The sequence below is a fragment of the Dermochelys coriacea genome, chromosome 1 (genome assembly GCF_009764565.3).
Source record: "Dermochelys coriacea isolate rDerCor1 chromosome 1, rDerCor1.pri.v4, whole genome shotgun sequence".
Lineage (NCBI taxonomy): Eukaryota > Metazoa > Chordata > Testudines > Dermochelyidae > Dermochelys > Dermochelys coriacea.
Genome location: NC_050068.2, coordinates 270,707,283 through 270,730,279, shown reverse-complemented (window position 1 = coordinate 270,730,279; position 22,997 = coordinate 270,707,283). Strand labels below are relative to the sequence as shown.

The 22,997-nt window shown below is 47.9% G+C and overlaps 1 pseudogene; it reads left to right on the top strand.

The window, feature by feature from the left end:
* The first annotated feature begins 10,236 nt into the window (after positions 1-10,236).
* LOC119858304 lies at positions 10,237-12,702 on the top strand (annotated as a pseudogene).
* Positions 12,703-22,997: the final 10,295 nt, after the last annotated feature.

Sequence of the window (22,997 nt, the reverse complement as noted above, 5' to 3'; positions counted from 1 at the left end):
TATAAATTATTGCAAACTCACAGTAGTGCAAGTGACACCACTTCCCTACATACACCCTCTCCTGTCCTGACCCACCTAACATGTAACTTACATCACTTTTTAGTCACCAAACAACTAAAAATCACCCCATGGCCTTGATCCGTGTAATATGTGTCTTACTTTTGCAGGTGGATGGACTAGATGATCTGACAGTTTGTTTCAGCTCTAATTTATGATGACTGGACAAGTTAACTGAAAGTCCAGCATTTGTCTGTATCTTACTCAACAAAATGACAGGTTTCAGAGTAGCAGCCGTGTTAGTCTGTATTCGCAAAAAGAAAAGGAGTACTTGTGGCACCTTAGAACTAACAAATTTATTTGAGCAAAAGCTTTCGTGAGCTACAGCTCACTTCATCAGATGCACTTGGTGGAAAATACAGTGGGGAGATTTATATACACACACACAGAGAACATGAAACAATGGGTTTTATCATACACACTGTAAGGAGAGTAATCACTTAAGATGAGCCATCACCAGCAGCGGGGGGCGGGGGGAAGGAGGAAAACCTTTCATGGTGACAAGCAAGGTAGGCTATTTCCAGCAGTTCACAAGAACATCTGAGGAACCGTGGGGGGTGGGGTGGGGGGGGAGAAATAACATGGGGAAATAGTTTTACTTTGTGTAATGACTCATCCATTCCCAGTCTCTATTCAAGCCTAAGTTAATTGTATCCAGTTTGAAAATTAATTCCAATTCAGCAGTCTCTCGTTGGAGTTTGTTTTTGAAGTTTTTTTGTTGAAGGATAGCCACCCTCAGGTCTGTAATCGAGTGACCGGAGAGATTGAAGTGTTCTCCAACTGGTTTTTGAATGTTATAATTCTTGACGTCTGATTTGTGTCCATTTATTCTTTTACATAGAGACTGTCCAGTTTGACCAATGTACATGGCAGAGGGGCATTGCTGGCACATGATGGCATATATCACATTGGTAGATGTGCAGGTGAAGGAGCCTCTGATAGTGTGGCTGATGTGATTAGGCCCTATGATGGTGTCCCCTGAATAGATATGTGGACAGAGTTGGCAACGGGCTTTGTTGCAAGGATAGGTTCCTGGGTTAGTGGTTCTGTTGCATGGTGTGTGGTTGCTGGTGAGTATTTGCTTCAGGTTGGGGGGCTGTCTGTAAGCAAGGACAGGCCTGTCTCCCAAGGTCTGTGAGAGTGATGGGTCGTCCTTCAGGATAGGTTGTAGATCCTTGATGATGCGTTGGAGAGGATTTAGTTGGGGGCTGAAGGTGATGGCTAGTGGCGTTCTGTTATTTTCTTTGTTGGGCCTGTCCTGCAGTAGGTGACTTCTGGGTACTCTTCTGGCTCTGTCAATCTGTTTCTTCACTTCAGCAGGTGGGTACTGTAGTTGTAAGAATGCATGACAGAGATCTTGTAGGTGTTTGTCTCTGTCTGAGGGGTTGGAGCAAATGCGGTTATATCGTAGAGCTTGGCTGTAGACAATGGATCATGTGGTATGATCTGGATGAAAGCTAGATGCATGTAGGTAGGAATAGCGGTCAGTAGGTTTCCGATATAGGGTGGTGTTTATGTGACCATCGCGTATTAGCACCGTAGTGTCCAGGAAGTGGATCTCTTGGGTAGACTGGTCCAGGCTGAGGTTGATGGTGGGATGGAAATTGTTGAAATCATGGTGGAATTCCTCAAGGGCTTCTTTTCCATGGGTCCAGATGATGAAGATGTCATCAATGTAACGCAAGTAGATTAGGGGCATTAGGAGACGAGAGCTGAGGAAGCGTTGTTCTAAGTCAGCCATAAAAATGTTGGCATACTGTGGGGCCATGCGGGTACCCATCGCAGTGCCGCTGATTTGAAGGTATACATTGTCCCCAAATGTGAAATAGTTATGGGTGAGGACAAAGTCACAAAGTTCAGCCACCAGGTTAGCCATGACATTATCGGGGATACTGTTCCTGACGGCTTGTAGTCCATCTTTGTGTGGAATGTTGGTGTAGAGGGCTTCTACATCCATAGTGGCTAGGATGGTGTTTTTAGGAAGATCACCAATGGATTGTAGTTTCCTCAGGAAGTCAGTGGTGTCTCGAAGATAGCTGGGAATGCTGGTAACGTAGGGCCTGAGGAGGGAGTCTACATACCCAGACAATCCCGCTGTCAGGGTGCCAATGCCTGAGATGATGGGGCGTCCAGGATTTCCAGGTTTATGGATCTTGGGTAGCAGATAGAATACCCCAGGTTGGGGTTCTAGGGGTGTGTCTGTGCGGATTTGTTCTTGTGCTTTTTCAGGAAGTTTCTTGAGCAAATGCTGTAGTTTCTTTTGGTAATTCTCAGTGGGATCAGAGGGTAATGGCTTGTAGAAAGTGGTGTTGGAGAGCTAGTAGCCTCTTGTTCATATTCCAACCTATTCATGATGACGACAGTACCTCCTTTGTCAGCCTTTTTGATTATGATGTCAGAGTTGTTTCTGAGGCTGTAGATGGCACTGTGTTCTGCACGGCTGAGGTTATGGGGCAAATGATGCTGCTTTTCCACAATTTCAGCCCGTGCACGTCGGCGGAAGCACTCTATGTAGAAGTCCAGTCTGCTGTTTCGACCTTCAGGAGGAGTCCACCCAGAATCCTTCTTTTTGTAGTGTTGGTAGGAAGGTGTCCGTGGGTTAATATGTTGGTCAGAGGTGTGTTGGAAATATTTCTTGAGTCGGAGACGTCGAAAATAGGATTCTGGGTCACCACAGAACTGTATCATGTTCATGGAGGTGGAGGGGCAAAAGGAGAGGCCCCGAAATAGGACAGATTCTTCTTCTGGGTTAAGAGTATAGCTGGATAGATTAACAATATTGCTGGGTGGGTTACGGGAACCACTGTTGTGGCCCCTTGTGGCATGTAGTAGTTTAGATAGCTTAGTGTCCTTTTTCTTTTGTAGAGAAGCAAAATGTGTGTTGTAAATGGCTTGTCTAGTTTTTGTAAAGTCCAGCCACGAGGAAGTTTGTTTCAGAGTAGCAGCCGTGTTAGTCTGTATTCGCAAAAAGAAACAGAGTACTTGTGGCACCTTAGAGACTAACAAATTTATTAGAGCATAAGCTTTCGTGAGCTACAGCTCACTTCATCGGATGCATTTCGTGGAAAAAACAGAGGAGATATTTATATACACACACACAGAGAATATGAAACAATGGGTTTATCATACACACTGTAAGGAGAGTGATCACTTAAGATAAGCCATCACCAGCAGCAGGGGGGGGAAGGAGGAAAACCTTTCATGGTGACAAGCAAGGTAGGCTAATTCCAGCAGTTAACGAGAATATCAGAGGGACAGTGGGGTGTGGGGTGGGGGGGAGAAATACCATGGGGAAATAGTTTTACTTTGTGTAATGACTCATCCATTCCCAGTCTCTATTCAAGCCTAAGTTAATTGTATCCAGTTTGAAAATTAATTCCAATTCAGCAGTCTCTCGTTGGAGTCTGTTTTTTGAAGTTTTTTTGTTGAAGGATAGCCACCTTAGGTCTGTGATCGAGTGACCAGAGAGATTGAAGTGTTCTCCAACTGGTTTTTGAATGTTATAATTCTTGACGTCTGATTTGTGTCCATTCATTCTTTTACGTAGAGACTGTCCAGTTTGGCCAATGTACATGGCAGAGGGGCATTGCTGGCACATGATGGCATATATCACATTGGTAGATGCGCAGGTGAAGGAGCCTCTGATAGTGTGGCTGATGTGATTAGGCCCTATGATGGTATCCCCTGAATAGATATGTGGACAGAGTTGGCAACGGGCTTTGTTGCAAGGATAGGTTCCTGGGTTAGTGGTTCTGTTGTGTGGTGTGTGGTTGCTGGTGAGTATTTGCTTCAGGTTGGGGGGCTGTCTGTAAGCAAGGACTGGCCTGTCTCCCAAGATCTGTGAGAGTGATGGGTCGTCCTTCAGGATAGGTTGTAGATCCTTGATGATGCATTGGAGAGGTTTTAGTTGGGGGCTGAAGGTGAGGGTAGTGGCGTTCTGTTATTTTCTTTGTTGGGCCTGTCCTGTAGTAGGTGACTTCTGGGTACTCTTCTGGCTCTGTCAATCTGTTTCTTCACTTCAGCAGGTGGGTAGTGTAGTTGTAGGAATGCATGATAGAGATCTTGTAGGTGTTTGTCTCTGTCTGAGGGGTTGGAGCAAATGCGGTTATATCGTAGAGCTTGGCTGTAGACAATGGATCGAGTGGTATGATCTGGATGAAAGCTAGAGGCATGTAGGTAGGAATAGCGGTCAGTAGGTTTCCGATATAGGGTGGTGTTTATGTGACCATCGCTTATTAGCACCGTAGTGTCCAGGAAGTGGATCTCTTGTGTGGACTGGTCCAGGCTGAGGTTGATGGTGGGATGGAAATTGTTGAAATCATGGTGGAATTCCTCAAGAGCTTCTTTTCCTGGGTCCAGATGATGAAGATGTCATCAATGTAGCGCAAGTAGAGTAGGGGCATTAGGGGACGAGAGCTGAGGAAGCGTTGTTCTAAGTCAGCCATAAAAAAGTTGGCATACTGTGGGGCCATGCGGGTACCCATCGCAGTGCCGCTGATTTGGAGGTATACATTGTCACCAAATGTGAAATAGTTATGGGTCAGGACAAAGTCACAAAGTTCAGCCACCAGGTTAGCCGTGACAGTATCGGGGATACTGTTCCTGACGGCTTGTAGTCCATCTTTGTGTGGAATGTTGGTGTAGAGGGCTTCTACATCCATAGTGGCTAGGATGGTGTTTTTAGGAAGATCACCAATGGACTGTAGTTTCCTCAGGAAGTCAGTGGTGTCTCGAAGATAGCTGGGAGTGCTGGTAACGAAGGGCCTGAGGAGGGAGTCTACATAGCCAGACAATCCTGCTGTCAGGGTGCCAATGCCTGAGATGATGGGACGTCCAGGATTTCCAGGTTTATGGATCTTGGGTAGCAGATAGAATACCCCAGGTCGGGGTTCTAGGGGTGTTTCTGTGCGGATTTGTTCTTGTGCTTTTTCAGGGAGTTTCTTGAGCAAATGTAGTTTCTTTTGGTAACTCTCAGTGGGATCAGAGGGTAATGGCTTGTAGAAAGTGGTGTTGGAGAGGAAGTTTGTGTGGAAGGTTGGTTTTTTATGAGAGTATCCAGTTTTGAGAGCTCATTCTTAATCTTTCCCTGTTTGCTGTAGAGGATTGACAGATTGACAGAGCCAGAAGAGTACCCAGAAGTCACCTACTACAGGACAGGCCCAACAAACAAAATAACAGAACGCCACTAGCTATCACCTTCAGCCCCCAACTAAAACCTCTCCAACACATCATCAAGGATCTACAACCTATCCTGAAGGACGACCCATCACTCTCACAGACCTTGGGAGACAGACCAGTCCTTGCTTACAGACAGCCCCCCAACCTGAAGCATATACTCACCAGCAACCACACACCACACAACAGAACCACTTACCCAGGAACCTATCCTTGCAACAAAGCCCGTTGCCAACTCTGTCCAAATATCTATTCAGGGGACACCATCATAGGGCCTAATCACATCAGCCACGCTATCAGAGGCTCGTTCACCTGCACATCTACCAATGTGATATATGCCATCATGTGCCAGCAATGCCCCTCTGCCATGTACATTGGTCAAACTGGAAAGTCTCTACGTAAAAGAATAAATGGACACAAATCAGACGTCTATAATTATAACATTCAAAAACCAGTCGGAGAACACTTCAATCTTTTTGGGTCACTTGATTACAGGCCTAAAAGTTGCAATTCTTCAACAAAAAAACTTCAAAATCAGACTCCAATGAGAGACTGCTGAATTGGAATTAATTTGCAAACTGGATACAATTAATTTAGGCTTGAATAGAGACTGGGAATGGATGAGTCATTACACAAAGTAAAACTATTTCCCCATGGTATTTCTCCCCCCCACCCCACCCCCCACGGTTCCTCAGATGTTCTTGTTAACTGCTGGAAATAGCCTACCTTGCTTTAAACCATGAGAGGTTTTCCTCCTTCCCCCCCCCCACTGCTGGTGATGGCTCATCTTAAGTGATCACTCTCCTTACAGTGTGTATGATAAAACCCATTGTTTCATGTTCTCTGTATGTGTATATAAATCTCCCCACTGTATTTTCCACCAAATGCATCCGATGAAGTGAACTGTAGCTCACGAAAGCTTATGCTCAAATAAATTTGTTAATCTCTAAGGTGCCACAAGTACTCCTTTTCTTTTTACTCAACAAACACTCTCCCGAAGACACTAAGAAAACAGAAATTCTAGTTTAAATGCGAACTTTCTCATATACATCTGAGTCTGAAGTTCACTTTATGAACTTTCATACCGTTTGGATGGCAAAACGAGCGGAGAACTTTAATTCATCTTGCACACATGTGCAGATACAGCTGCAAATAGAATGTTACTACTGCAGTGTAGATAAACTAATGACAGTTTAAGGAAGGTTGTGCACTAGGAACTCTGTCTGACTCAGAATTCCTCCTGGAGCATTGAGAGCACATTCTGGACCAGAAGCTCCACTCCACTTTCAAAGAGGGCTGCATATGGTTCTCACACTTGCTCAGCTCTGCTGACTGATGCCCAAAGTACACCCTGTCCCCTAGTTGAGGTAGTTAGCACCCCCTGCAGTTGTAACCTAGAGCAGTCCTTGTATTCAAGGTACCTGAAGACTGTGAGTGTAGCTAGCTTGTCCATGTAGCACAAGAGGGAGAGAATGAATCTTTGTACTCTCTCCCAACTTTTCTCACATTGATTTGATGAAAAAGTAGCCTTCAGCTGAACTTGAAATCTTTCTATTATGGACAGTGGGTCACAGAATATCAAAGACACCTGAAGCATATGTTTAGATACCTTCTAAACAAATGTAACTGAATTCTTCCATATTTAGGGCCTGATCTAACACTCACTGAGGTAAATATTCTTATTGTTTTCAATGGGCATTAGATCAGGCCCTTCAATTGTCATACTTGTTGAAACAGGTGTAAATTGACTTCAGTGGAGTTACTTCTGTTTGACCAGTATAAGCGAGGTTAGACTTAGGCCCAAAAGTCTCTTATCTGAGGGAGGCCAATGTATTTCTTAATTTTCTAGGGTGTCAACAAATGACAGGCCAGCTCCAATGATGGGCACTTTAGAAATGATGCCTTCTGGAATGGCTTGTTTAGCTAAAGCTGTTTTGACTGTTAATAATGCCTTCTTCAGAAGATACTCATTCACTTAACTGATGTTCATACTAATTCACACAGGTTTTGAATAATTATTTCCCAGCTTCTCACGCTACTTTTGAAGCGTGATTTCCAGTCTCTTCAGCAACTGTTTTTCTTGGCTTTATTCCAGATTAAACTAATTAGACAAAATTACTTCAAACTTAGAATTTCTACTTAATTTTATGATTTTTGGCAGCCTGCCCAGATAGATAGCTGAGCTCCAAACATTCAAACAGTGGGTTGATTTGAAATTTAGCTCCAGGATCCTTTTAAAAAAAAACCCACAACCTCTATTTAGGCAGATTCTTAGGGAAAGATGATACAAAATACACTCACATTTTTTAACAAAGGAGATTCTGAGTGCACTAATAACACCCTTGCTTGATTTCTTTTTACAACATCTGTGGTACCATGATTAATTACTGTTATTTTTTTTAAGCTCTTCAGTCAGCTGACCATTCAAAGTGCCCCCTTTTAATCTTCCTTGAGTACATTCTTGTGAGCTGCTGGCAGGCTTGTAACTACTTCTATATAAGAGACAGACTGAGCAGATGTACGCTGATATGCCATATTAGCACTTCTGTGATGGTCCCATCAATTTCTGCAAAATTTAAGCTTTCATTAAAAAAAACCACCTGCTTCTAGTCCTTTTGGTTGCTAAGAAGCCAGAATATGAACAAAAAGAAAAGGAGTACTTGTGGCACCTTAGAGACTAACAAATTTATTAGAGCATAAGCTTTCGTGAGCTACAGCTCACTTCATCGGATGCATTTGGTGGAAAAAACAGAGGAGAGATTTATATACACACACACACAGAGAACATGAAACAATGGGTTTATCATACACACTGTAAGGAGAGTGATCACTTAAGATAAGCCATCACCCGCAGCAGGGGGGGGGAAAGGAGGAAAACCTTTCATGGTCACAAGCAAGGTAGGCTAATTCCAGCAGTTAACAAGAATATCAGATGTTTCAGAGTAGCAGCCGTGTTAGTCTGTATTCGCAAAAAGAAAAGGAGTACTTGTGGCACCTTAGAGACGTAGCTCACGAAAGCTTATGCTCTAATAAATTTGTTAGTCTCTAAGGTGCCACAAGTACTCCTTTTCTTTTTAAGAATATCAGAGGAACAGTGGGGGGTGGGGTGGGAGGGAGAAATACCATGGGGAAATATTTCAGGTTTCAGAGTAGCAGCCGTGTTAGTCTGTATTCGCAAAAAGAAAAGGAGTACCCGTGGCACCTTAGAGACTAACAAATTTATTAGAGCATAAGCTTTCGTGAGCTACAGCTCACTTTAGTTTTACTTTGTGTAATGACTCATCCATTCCCAGTCTCTATTCAAGCCTAAGTTAATTGTATCCAGTTTGCAAATTAATTCCAATTCAGCAGTCTCTCGTTGGAGTCTGTTTTTGAAGCTTTTTTGTTGAAGTATAGCCACTCTTAGGTCTGTGATCGAGTGACCAGAGAGATTGAAGTGTTCTCCAACTGGTTTTTGAATGTTATAATTCTTGACGTCTGATTTGTGTCCATTCATTCTTTTACGTAGAGACTGTCCAGTTTGGCCAATGTACATGGCAGAGGGCATTGCTGGCACATGATGGCATATATCACATTGGTAGATGCGCAGGTGAACGAGCCTCTGATAGTGTGGCTGATGTGATTAGGCCCTATGATGGTATCCCCTGAATAGATATGTGGACAGAGTTGGCAACGGGCTTTGTTGCAAGGATAGGTTCCTGGGTTAGTGGTTCTGTTGCATGGTGTGTGGTTGCTGGTGAGTATTTGCTTCAGATTGGGGGGCTGTCTGTAAGCAACGAAAGCTTATGCTCTAATAAATTTGTTAGTCTCTAAGGTGCCACAAGTACTCCTTTTCTTTTTGCGAATACAGACTAACACGGCTGCTACACTGAAACCTGAGAATATGAACGGATGCAGTGCTGCCTTCTTGAGTCTGCTGCCAGACAGACAGACTAAAAAGTGGGCCTGATGCTGATTTCACTTATACATCAGTTTGACACTGGTGTGACTCATTGGAATTCACTGGAGTTATCCCTGTTGAACATTAGTGAAAGAGAGAGGAGACTCAGGTCCAGAAGTTCTGTGTTATCTGTTTCACTGCAGATCTTATTAGCAGAAAAATCAATTTTATTAGCAGAAAGACACTGAGATTAGGGGTGGCAATTTAGGCAGTAGTCTTGCCCCCTTTTTCTGATTTGGAGAGGTTAAAGCTCCACGGTGCTGGAACAATTTGTATAGTGGTCACTGCAATGCTGTAGGGGACTGCAGAAGACTTTGTTATGGCCTAGCTAGGGAACTTCCGCTTTCTCGTGCTGATAGGTTATTGTAGGACATAGAAATCCAGCTAGAACCGGCCGTTGGCCGGTTACAACTGCTTCGCATGGCCCTTTGCCAGGTAGCGGAAACCCCTTTTGGAAAGTACCTACTTCTATATTCATGAGCTGTTTTTGTGTAGTGCTTATTAATGTTGGCCATCTGCCGCTCCATCGGACTCCGTCCCAGGCAGAGCTCCGGTGTGCTGGGTTCCCCGCCTCCGTGTCTGCAACGCTTGGAGTCCCCATTGCGGGTGTGTCACTAACCTTCAGTAAAGCCAATAACTCACAGCTGTGTGTGTAAGCCTCGTTTTTTTCAGAGTACTCCTGCCAGGCCTTGTGGTGCTTTGAACACCTTGGCCCAGAACATTTGGCGCAGCGAGCAGGGTGTTCTGAGAAGCGATGACACTTTGTCCGAAGGTAGGGGAAGTGGGGAAGCCATCGCTGTCCCTACAGCGCATACCAGGATGGCCCCCGACAGAGCGCTGTGGGCCGGTAGCGTGGATTATGGCCAGGTGGGCTGCCCCGGTGGATTGGCCAGAGTTTCAACAGGCTGCAGGGGTCACGGCCGTGCAGCTGGTTGAGGGGTTACAATGGTTATGAGTGAACCGGTGCTCTGGAGCTAGGGTGGATCCTCCTGACCGCTGTCCGGGCCCAGGACGAGGAGGTGCTCCGCTTACAGCGAGCACTGGAAGGGAAGACTCAGGAATGCATGGCGCAGGCAGAGGCCCATGCTGTGGCTCAAGAAGTTGTCACCTCCCAGGCAGAGCGTGCCCAGGAGCTGACACGATGTTGTTGGTTGCCTGGGTAGCGAATAAAAGGCGCCTCAGGCGCAGGCAGCAGCCGGTGACCACCGCCCAGGTGCGGGCAGTGCCCCCTCCTCGGACCCCAAGACTTGGGATGGGAATATTTGGGACTCCTCATTCTCGGAAGAGGGGGAGGAGGAGTCCCCCGCAGTGGCTCTGGAGCGCCCGGTCCGGGAGTTGCGGGTGCAAGGAAGTGCCCTACATCCAGAACTCCTACGCACATTTAAAATGAGTGAGTTGCAGGAAATTGTGAAGACGTTCCAACAGGAGCCCGGGGAGAGCGTCCTGCAGTGACTCGTGAGGGCCTGGGACAATGCAGGTAACATGGTTCTGCTGCTCCCTTATGAATTTCAACAATTGGGGGTCCTATCACAAGACTCTCAGGTACGTGCACAATTGGCGAACCCACCGCAGCCGCAGGCGGGGGACAAGACATAGAAAGCCCCTCGTTGTACCGCTGGCTGGAGGTTGCAGTGGAGGTGGCCTACCCCTCAGTGGGGGATTGGAGGCACAGGTGCGCCCCTGGAAGACCGTTCCGGAAGGGGTGCAAGCCCTCCATCAATTGGGAATGGCCTGGGCCGTCGCCGTGGGCGGGGAGATGGGGCTGGACAATGTACCGGTGACAAAATCAATGAAAGCCACAATGTTACACCTGGCCCCTGATGAGTTAAAACCTTCCCTCCTCGTGGTTGTCATGGCAGAGAATGGGCGTGTGGGAAACTTGGCAGCCACCCTTATGCAATTAGAGGCTGCCTTGGCAGGCGCTAGGCCAAGAGCCATACAGGCTGCGAAGGGGCAGCAAGGCAGGGGACAGGTGAAAAGGGAGTTGCAGGTGCCCCGGAAGATCTTGTGGCTAGATCTCTTGCAGGCTGGTGTCTCTCACGAGGAAATCAATGGAAAGCCAACAGCGGACTTATATAAGCGGTGGATGCAGCTGCCCCCTACCAAACGTAGTGCCAGAAGAAAAGGGGAGAAGAATGTGGAGTGGACCAAGCCAGCGGAGCCCTCTGCTCCGCCAGCCGAGTGGCAACTGCTGCACCCATATTGAAGGCTTGGCAGGTCCTCCGTTCCGTGTGTTGCAGCGGCCACACAAGGAAGGGAGGCGGGGGACCAATGCCCCTATGTACCCCTAGCGATTCGCTGGCCGAGGGGAGGAGTCCAACACGTGTTGGCGTTGATAGATACGGGCGCTGAGGTCACCATCTTTCACTCCGCACAGACCCAGGGCCGAGCCACTGTCGTAAAAGGCCTAGGAGGAGCGGAGACCCTGGCGTATGAGGTTACTGTCACTCTGACCCTGGGGAAGGCTCCCCCGTTCTGGGCCACAATCTTGGTGGCTGCTATTGGAGAATACATACTGGGCATCGACATCCTGCGGGGTCGCTTTGTGGATACCCAGTATGGCCTCTTCGTGTTCGGAAATCCCCAGTATGTAAGTGCGCCTCGTACCGGGAGGTACGGGCATTGACAATCCTATGGGGCTACCCCCATTGGGAGCCCGTGGTGTTGCCTCTCCCAACTGCTGTAGTATCTAAATGAAAATATTGCCTCCCTGGAAGGGAGACGGAGATTACCCAGACTAGCAGCGCGCTGTTAGAGGCCAAGATTATTTGGCCCACATTAAGCCTGTACAGTAGCCCCCTTTGGCCAGTGCGGAAACTGGATGGAACCTGGCATATGACGGTAGACTATCGCGAGTTGAATAGGGTCACCCCCTCCGCTGATGGCTGTCATGCCGGATATGGTGACCCTGATCGAGCACATTGCGGCAGCTGCCTTACCCTGGCATGCCATAATTGATCTCACAAATGCCTTTTTCTCCATCGCCATCGCCCCTGAGAGTCAGGAGCAGTTTGCATTTTCATGGCAGGCCCGCCAATATACTTTCTGTGTTCTGCTGCAGGGCTGGAAGCACTACCCAACTATTTGCCACCAGTTGGTGAGTGCCGACCTTGCCCGAATACGGCTGCCAGACGCGACACATTGTTATCATTACATTGAGGACATGATGGTATCCGGCCCCTCCCGTGAACTGGTGGCAGATGCATTACATGCAGTCGTTACTGGCTTGGAGGCACGCAGATGGACTCTAAACCGCAGAAAATACAGGGCCCCACTCAGACGGTAGTCTACCTAGGTATTATGTGGGCGGCACCAGATCGGCAAATTCCTTGGAAGGTGCAACAAACAGTGCAGGGTTATCCCCCACCCCAGACGAAGAAAGAGTTGCAAGCCTTCCTTGGTCTGCTTGGGTTCTGGCATGCCTTCATCCCCATTTAGCCTTCCTCATGGGGCCTTTGCAGGCCTTGGTACAAAAGGCGGCACCTTGGCAATGGCAGCAGGGCCATCAAACTGCCTTTGACCTGTGTAAAGAGGCCCTGCTCACTCATGCTCCTCAGCCTGGGGTCCCCTTCGAGCTCGAGGTCACCACGGTGCGGACGTGGCCTCTTGCGGGCTATGGCAGCAGGTAGGGGCCCAGCAAAAGGAACCAATCGGGTTCTGGTCCCATACGTTGAAGGGGGCTGAACCTGGATACACCCCCCTGGAAAAGCAGATCTTGGCAGTGGTCTGGGCGTTACAGGATACTGAGCGCATAAAGGGTCCCACCCCGGTCATCGTGCGCACGCCCATTCCCCTGGGGCACTGAGTATGGGCAGAGTCGGCCCAAACGCAGACAGGGGTTGCACAGATCGCAACCCACTTTAAGTGGAAGCATTACTTGCAATAGCACATGCTGCTGGGCCGGCCCTCCCTTTCTACCCCACATGCCCTGTTACTGGAGGCCGTCACGTTCAAGCATGTGCCCTCTCTCACAGAGGATCTGCCCCCAGTGGAAGACCCCATGCCCGCCTCTCCAATAAAGGAGGCCCCCTCAGTGGACCAACTGTCCACCGAGGAGCAGAAATATGCATGGTTCACGGACAGGTCAGCCTTCTATACTGAGCAGGGAGCCCGGCAATGGCGGGCCATAGCCTATGCCCCCTATGCAGATGTCATGGCAATGGCTTGGGGAACGGCCGGCTCCAGCCAGTGGGCCGAATTGTGGGCTGCCACCCTAGCAATCAAGGGCACCCCACCACGGGTTTACCTATATACGGACAGTTGGGCATTATACAAGGGCCTCCGGACCTGAATAACTGAGTGGGAGGCGAAGGGTTGAGAACTCGCAGGCTGGCCCCTGTGGGGAGCGGCGCTCTGGCAGCAACTCCTGCACTATGCCCGGTGGGCCCTTCTGGCCGTGCGACATGTAGATGCCCACACAAAAGCTAAAACCTCCGAGGCCCACTGGAATGCGGCGACCGATGCCATGGCATCGGGAGGTCTTGCAGCTGGCGGAACGGTACCATGTGGAGGGAGGTCATCGAGGAGCCTGAGCAATGCAAATCGCAGCCCTCCACCAAGGTGCCTCCCTACCCTTGGTGGCCTGTCGAACGGTTCATGCCAGTTGTCTGGTTTGCTCCCGCTTGGCGCCCATTGCCCTCCCGGGACCGACCGGCAGAATTTCTCAGGCTGCAGGTCCCTGTCAGGATTGGCAAGTGGACTATATTGGCCCCTTGCCTCAAGAGCGACGCTGGCAGTATGCCTTTACAGCTGTGGATACATATACTGGCCTGTTGTTTGTATATCCCAGCGCCACCGCAGCCGCAGCCACTACACTGGCTGCGCTACAGCAACTGTGCTCCCGCTACGGAACTCTACGCACTCTACAGAGCGACCAGGGAACCCACTTTACGGCCCAGGCCATACGGACCTGGGCTGCAGACGTGGCAGTGGACTGGCACTACCATCTTCCGTATATGCCTGCAGCGAGCGGCCTTATTGAGCACCTGAACGGGCTCTTGAAGGATCAGATCCGTCGCCTCACTCCCACCCATACGCTCCGCGGGTGGTCTGGGGTGCTGGAACAGGCTGTCTGGCTACTCAACAATCGCTCACTGGGTGGCCAAACACCCTTCCAGTGTCTGGTCTTTCCCCCTGCCATACCTGCCCACCTACAGGTAAATCTCATACAGGTGCCGGGTGTGATTGAGCCTGCGCAAGGCTTAGTTACCTTGTACTTGCCACACCCTTATAACCTGCAGCCCGGACAGGAGGTGAACCCCTGGCCCGCCCAGTCGCAGCTCCAATGTGAGCCACCATGCCTATTTTTTATCACACCGTTGGCTTCAGGCTTACAATTTTATCCCCCGTATTGGTTAAGTTCGGACCGCTCATTGGGCGCCCTCTCTTGCACTAATGTCGCAACAGAGCCATTGCAATGGGAGCAAGGGGAGGCCCTGTGTAACCTGTTTCCTTTACCTCCCGTAGGTCTAGAAACCAGCGCCCCGAGCGAGACCGAGTGGTACGTATTGGCTAATGTGTGGTGGACGGTACCGCAGCGGGAATCGCAAGCCGCCATAGTCCTCACCACTGGGGAAGGATGGGCATACATACTCCCGGAAGGGGAAGATTATCCCTGCATGGTCTCACTCTCCTGTTTGTCGCGGCGCTCCTTATGAGAATCACCACTGAAGGAGCTGCCATCTCCTCTGAGAATGCCTGGTTGGTTTTAGCCCACAGTGCTGTTTATGTGACTTCGTTTTGTTTACCGCGTACGTGTGCCATGGGCACCGTGATGGAAACCTGTTTCATCGGTGTCTGCACAGCACTGACCCTTGTCCAGCACTATTCCTTACTAAAGACAATTGACAAAACTATTACATATACGGATCTGTATGCCTTGGGTCCTGCCCAATACAATCTAGACGTGTGTATGTATTCGTTTCGTCTTGCCAATGTAACTGTTGCCTTTTCTTGTATGGTCTTTGTAAATGCCAGGCACGTTGGGGCAAATCATACCAATGTGGATTTAATTTGTAATGAAAGTACTGATGTTTCATTTGCATACGGGCATATGAAATTGCCCACAGGATGGTTTCTCTTATGTGGCAGGACCGCTTACACCTATATCCCAGCCAATAGTTCAGGGGGCCCCTGTGCCCTTGGCCGTGTGGCCCCCCTCATCTTTCTACATGCTTCACAAGTCCCTGCCCGCCACCAGAGAGACACCCTCCCTCTTGATTCCACCTGTAGAGCTGATGTAACCTTATTTTCTGAGGCAGAAGCTGCGGCCCTTGCTTTTTCGTTGATTGGCATTCCTGGGTTGGTGGTGCAAAATTATCATGTGGTAGAACACCTTGCATGTACTGTCGCGAAAGCCCTCAACCTGCCCTCTACAGTCCTCGCACTCCTTTCACACGAGCTGGCAAGGTACACCAGGGAATGCTGCAAAATAGGCTAGCTATTGATTATTTGTTATTCCAACACTGCCACCGTGCCAGGAGTTTGCTGGCTTTTGTTGTTTTAATGTAACGGACACTGGGCCCTCCGTTGAAGCCGATTTACAACGACTCCGTCAGTTGGTGGCAGGGATCCGCCAACAGCAGGGGGAGGCCTGGCTTTGGTCCTGGCTCTCCATGTTATGGTGTTGGGCCGCCCATTTTGTCCAAGGCCTACTTATTGGCCTTATTTGCCTTCTTGGCTTGTATTTTTGCTGTCTTTGCAGCTGTGGCCTAGCCTCCCAGTGCTGTGTGCGGTCTCCCCTCCGCAATGTATCCTCATGGTCTTTGATGTCGCTCAAGAAAGCAAGGGGAGGAGTGTAGGGGACTGCGGAGGACTTTGTTATGGCCTAGCTAGGGAACTTCTGCTTTCTCATGCTGATAGGTTATTTTAGGACATAGAAATCCAGCTAGAACTGGCCGTTGGCCGGTTACAACTGCTTCGCATGGCCCTTTGCCAGGTAGCGGAAACCCCTTTTGGAAAGTACCTACTTCTATATTCATGAGCTGTTTTTGTGTAGTGCTTATTAATGCTGGCCATCTGCCCCTCCGTCGGACTCCGTCCCAGGCAGAGCTCCGGTGTGCTGGGTTCCCCGCCTCCGTGACTGCAACGCTTGGAGTCCCCATTGCGGGTGTGTCACTAACCTTCAGTAAAGCCAATAACTCACAGCTGTATGTGTAAGCCTCATTTTTTTCAGAGTACTCCTGCCAGGCCTGTGGTGCTTTGAACACCTTGGCCCAGAACAAATGCCATGGCTTAATTTTCATTTAAGGCCAAAACAACTGTTAAATTTAAATGAGGTCGTGAAAAGCTGATTTAAATAGTGAGCAGACAGCCACACTTTCTCCAGGAAGTAGCAGGGTAATAGTAATCTAAAAATTTACTGCTGCAGTAGGGAGAGGTTTTTTGGTGGCAGGAAAAAGTGCAAGAATAATTCACTGAGGTGGGTATCAAATGTAGAAAAATAATGTATGGGCTTTTTCACCCCAAAAAAGGAACAGCTGTTCAGTCCTGGTTGATGTTTAACCTGACAGCATCCCTTTATAAATCATATAATTAGCAATGCCTCTCACAGTCTTAGTACAATATTGTACCTTTGACTTCACTGAGTTCTCCATGAAAATCAATGGAATGATATGGTCCTAACTTACCTGAGGGTAAGTTACTAACTTACCTGCAATAATCTTAGTGTGAAGGGGTGTGCTACCCCTTAAGGGACATGCTGGGACAGCCTGGGGTGTAATCAAGAAGGCCCTGCCTTGCCCTAGGACTGGGCTATATAAACAGGAAGCTGAGGAGGAGAGAGGGCAGTAGAAGCTATGCAGGCTGTAGTGGGTGGTGGCTTCCTCTCAGGTGCTAGGAGATGGACCTAACTAGAGACTTTGTTTGTAAAATTTAGGTGTGGGAGCTGAACCAGGGCCCTGAGGTGAGTCCCTTATGAACTGAGTATTGTATTTGCTCCTGTTCTGAAACCTCATTGAAAGGGGACGTGCCATTTGTGAGTGTGTGTTGGCTTCTGCTTGCCTCAGGCTGTTAAAAGGAACCTATTGCTGCCCCAGTGGGGAAGACATTAAGGCAAGGCTCACCCAGAGTGCCACACTGGACTATATATATTAAGTTCTGGGGGTGGGTGGGCCTTTACACTTTTTTATTCATATAAATATATATAGTGCCTTTCTTCCAAAGATCTCGAAGAAGAATAAATAATACCTGGCTCTTACATAGTGCTTTTCATCAGTAGATCTCAAAGCACTTCATATTTGCCTACAGATGGTCAAACTAGAGCAAAAGGAGGTTGTCTAAGGTCACCGGGAGAATATAATTTGTGTCCTGCTTCCCAGTCTAATGCCTTATTCTTTTGCCCATGCTGCCTCCCTCAACACTGGCAGTGGCATACACAAATGCTGTCCATTAGCCATGTTTTATTTTAGTTATTGTAAACATCAGATAGTTGTGGAGTTATCTTAGCAGAGACGATGGACAAATTGGAGTGTTTACAGAGGGAAAGAAAATAACAGAGGTACTCCGTGCGGCTTCAAGAAATCACTTAATGACAGGATGTAGAGAAAGTGAGACAAAAATATCAGAAGGAATGAAAAGAATGATGCTGGGGAAAAGAGCAACTAAAACACAAGAAGCAAAATGAAGAGCTGAAGGGAAGTGTGGGGAGAGCTAGTAGAGAACCTAACAGAGCTGTGGTGGGTACTGTCCAGCACAGCGATGAAATGACAACAGTGTAACCTTGACACTGGAAGACCAGCCAGGGTGAAGACAGTAGGGAATAGAAATAAGGAATGAATAAAAAATATCTTTGACTTGAAATCATCCAACTGTGCAAGTATCTGTGTTTCTAACACTTTACCCTCATCCTACCTCCTTCATTCTGTCTTGCAGTATCTAATTTTAAATTATGCCTCAATCCTGCAATCTCTTTTTCAATGCTGTCAATACGACTATTCATGTATACACAGTTAAGCATGTGCATATGTATTTGCAGGAGCAGGGACTTAGGCTGTAAGCTCTTCAGAGAATGGACAATCTCCTAATACGTGTTTGTACAGCACTTAGCACAATGGGTGCTGCGCTGGAGCGCCCCTAAGGGCTGCTCTAACTTACAACATCTGGCTGCGGTCCTGGAGCTGTGCTCTTCTCCATTTTTTACATGCTCCCTCCTGCTCCCGAAGTATCCCCTCTGCCAGGGTGGAGGTAGGGTAGTTGGCACTGGAGCTCTCTCTCCCTGGTGGGGGAATTATCAGATAGAGAGTTTCACTGTCACTGCCTGAGTTGCACACAGGATCAAATTGCATAAAAGGACCAGACCTTCTGTCATCGGCTTGTTGTCTGGTCAGGGAAGCACAGGAGTGTTAAATGGACACTCACATTCTGTTGTAAACTTTCCGGATATACACATACACCAGCAAGTGAAACCGAACATAAAGAACTCCATGTCATCTAATAGATTCTCTTTGTGTCATTTTAGGAGCCTCTTCCAGGGGATGGTCCCTATGAACTATAGTTAAGATTTTAAATCCTTCAGCCCTGTCAAAATAAAATGAATAAGCAGAGTGGCTTAGTGAACTAGCCTTTAAAAGTCACCCACACAGATTAAGTAAGGTTCTTGCACAGTGACTTTATTAATAAGTTCTGATTGCCCCTAAAATGCGGGTTCAGGAGGGCATTCAACCCATTATCACTTAAAAAGCAATATATTTGTTCCTCTCTGTAAGGTACTATGATATAAATTTCTGCTACAGCCAGTCAACTGGATCTGACTTCCAGTGACATACCAGCTTGTACCATGCAGTACTGTCACAGCAACTGTCTTACAGGAACCCTGCCAGAACATGACACCAGCCGATAGGAAACACACAAATCCTGGATTGTTAGGTTGTCTTTTTCCCTGGTGTCCTTTTTATTAGTAGTACAACCCAAGGGGAAAAACAATAATACACTTTATTTGAAACGAACTTGATATGTTTATTGGAATTTTACCAACTGTCTCATGTGCTATTATGAATGGATAAATAAGAGATTGAAAACAAAGCTGAGCCAAATGTCCTGAATTAATTCCAGTATAAATCCAAACATGATCCGAGTCATAAGAGGTAAATCAGAAGCCTTTAGAGCAGCAGGCTTAACAAAATATAGCAGTTATAACCACTGCCCTGCGATCATTTTAAAAATCTAATTATTCATAGCAGCACACATTTGTATCACATGCTAAGGGATCAGTGGCACTATGAATTGGATTAGTTTATGCAGATGTCAATTCTTATTAACCAAGGGTACACTGAGAGTCTCATTTACCAGAGCAAGCACCGTGTTGTTTAAAACCATTGCCCAGGAGATTGGCAGTTCATGTGGGGCAAGATGTCACCACCGGGGGAAAAACCCATGGGAGGGGAATGTTTTGGCTGACAATCGTATCCAACAGACTGTTTTCTGAATCCTCTCTTCAAAGGGGAAAGGTGTGGCAGGAGCACAGGCTGCAAGTGTTGCAGTTCTCAGGAGCCGCAAAGACAGTAGAGGGCAGTTGTGTGGATCTAGGACCTGCCATGCTAATTGCAGATGGCAACATGGCACCTGAGGGAGCCATGTTGCAATATGCTGTCCCCTTCGCTCCTATCAGACCCACTCCTCACCAGGGACTGGATGGCATGGAGGCTATGATAATACTGCTGTCTAGAGTGGGCTTAAATCCTTCAGCCCTTTCAAAATAAAACGAATAAGCAGAGTGGCCTTCTCCATCCCCTTTTGCTTCCATCTCCACCTCTAATCATTGTAGCTGCCTGTTAATGTGGTCATGGAGGGGTTTTCTCTGGCTCCTCGGGAGAGGGCAACATGCAGCAGCATCCACAGAGAAAGCATACAGTAACCTACATTGTATCTATTTTTGTTCCACTCTGCCAATAAACACTGTTCCCAATGTTAAATCTCTCTGCCGAGCTTTGTACTGTTCCAGAGAAAGCAACACCAAACTTATAGTCAGATTGCGTCCTAGAGCATCTACAACCTAGGGGGCCAACGTTTTCAAACCTACAAGACTTAAATTAGACTCTTAAATTTATGTTTTGGCACCTGAGGATAGTCTGGTGTAAAACAATCTTGCCTTGTGTGACAGAGTGCTGGGACCCAACACCTGAGCCACTCGGATTCCTTAAACACCAAGTAATTTCCCTGGGGTGGACATGACTGTGCTTAATTAGCATATTTGAATGGGCAGAAGGAGGACCAAAGAGCTAATTATCCCATTAACACAGAGGCTAGAAAAAGGCACAGGAGGGAAGTGCTGAGGATAAAGGCAGGTTGGCAGAGCCAGAACCAAGGTGGCTTAGGGGTAACATGTGTGCTTCTCTCTTCTTGATGGAGAGCTGAGGAGAAACTGAAACTGTAAATAATATGGCAAAAGTCCCCAAACTGTGGGGTGTGCCCCCTAGGGTGGTGCTGAAGAAGGGGAGGGTGCGACGGGGCCTCGGCCTCGGTCAGCCCCCACGGGGGGGTGGGGAGGGTGCCCTGCCCTGCTTCTGCCGTGCCCCCAGCCTCACACCTGGCCCTGCCCTTGGCCTGACTGTGGCTCCACAACTGGCCCTGGTTCTGGCCCTGCCCCTGGCTGCGGCCCTACTCCCAGCCCCACGCTCAGCTGCAACCTGAGCCTTGGCCCCCTTAACGCTGTCCATGTCTCTCCTCCTGTCCCAACCCCCACCCTGGGAGCTGTGACCCTGCTCCCGGCCCCGGCTCGGGGGACCAGCAGTAAGGGGAGTTGTGACCTTCAAAAATATGCGGACCACTCTAATACAGTGTATGGATTGGTAAAGTGGTGGGAAGAGCAAATCCCCCAGTGCAGTATTTGCTTCTAAGAATGGAAGGACTGACCGTGTAGACAGAGCGGGAGACAGGAGTGGGATGTTGCCGTGTCATATCTTGGTGTGAGGTCCTTCAGAGAAGAATATTGGGGACCTGATTCTCCTCTTCATTACACCAGTTTTATGCTGGTGCAATGCTATTGATTTCAGTGGGATTATGCCGTGGGGAAAGGGGTTTAGCAGAATGGAGAATCAGGCTTTATATATAAGAAGCACAGTAGTATGGCAAAGATCACTCATGACAGCCCCCCGGTTTATAGGATTCTCAGGAGTCAGGAAAAGGGTAATTAGAGCTTATGCTCTTCTGGTTTTTGTGTTTGTTTGTTACTTGGCTTTACAAATGTCACGCTGTCTGTGTCAGGAGGCACGTGTACAAAAGGATCCTAGGGAGATTATTTAACAATACACATTTTATATTAACAGTCATTATTTTGTATGTTACTTGAGAAATTTGGAAGGCAGATCAGGAGGTTATTCTGTCATACTTAGGTTTCAATCCCTCCTCTCTCTCCACTGGTGTTTCAGCCTTTGCTATTTTTAAAACTTTCAATGTAAAACTATGTGCAACATAATAGTGAAGCACCTGGGTAACTTACTAGTGTTTTCTATTTATAATCCACTGATTACTTAGAGAAATAAACCTGAGTGCTGCCACCATTTTTTTTTTTTTAAAATGAAGGTACAACTGGGGCCAGAATCTGCTTAGGCTACTCTTCTACTACCAAGCAATTTTTCTATTGCCTTAAGGTATTGTTATACAGAAAGGTGTTAATGGCTGCTATCAGTCACAGACCTGAGTAAAGTCAAGGGGTGTACTAAGCACCTTTAGTTCAGGCCCTGCCCCCGGCCACGGCCCTACTCCCAGCCCCACGCCCAGCTGCAACCTGAGCCTTGGCCCCCTTAACACTGTCCATGTCTCTCCTCCTGTCCCACCCTGGGAGCTGCGACCCTGCTCCCGGCCCCGGCTCAGGGGACCAGAGGTAAGGGGAGGTGTGACCCTCAAAAATTTGCAGACCACTGTATTACAATCAAATGCCCCTTTTGTATAGTGATGGCTAAAACTATGAAGGCCACTGCCCAAGGCATTTCCCAGCATGGCAGGGCCTGAGCAGAAGCTAAACCATGTGGACTGAGGGGTTTCCCTGTGGGCTGATTGCAAACATAGGGGCTGGGACATTGCTTGGTTGCAGCTGTGTGTATCAGAGGCAGAAAGCCACAGGAAAGCAAGCAGACACCAGGAGAAGCAGTTGTCAGTATGACCATGACAGTGAGCAGAGACAGAGCTCCTTGGGGCACAGGACTAGCTGGGAAGGCTTGGAAATTATGAGCACAGAAACTGCATTCTCATGTTTGTTCCTGTGCATGTGAGGTCATGCCGCACATGGGTGCCATTTTTAAGAGTACACCCCTCCACCCCTGCCGTTGTGTCCTTGGACATAGTGTGTGTGAGGTCACAGCACATGAGGGTGGGGTGGCATGCTTTTAAAATGGCATTCCCCCATCCAATACCAGGCAAAAGGCACCTCTGGTTTTGTCTGAGTAGCGGAAAGGGGACAGACCGCAGAAAAGCAGGACTGTCTGGTTTAATATGGGATGAGTGGCCTGCCTACCAACACTATGTTTGCTAGGATCCTGAATGTATCATGTCAAGGTACAGCTTTCTGATTTGGACTGGGAAAAAAAAACTCTTTTGCCCAGATCCTCAAACATACTTGGGTGTTGCATTGTTTTGCTCAGCAATGCAACACCTAGCCGCTAGATGGCCTTCCACCTCATGGAATCCTCAGCCCTGAGTAAGGTGGCCAGGATCACTAGACACTACCTAGAGAGCTTGCTAACTTCTGAGAAGCCTAAGCAGGGAGCTGCTTAAGTTAGCCAGGAGTGAAATTCAGAGAAAAGGGCCTTAGGTGCCTTATTAATGCACCAGAGATAGGTGCCTCCCTCTGCTCAGGATTCTGCTGTGAACCTTCTCCTGGAATTAGGTG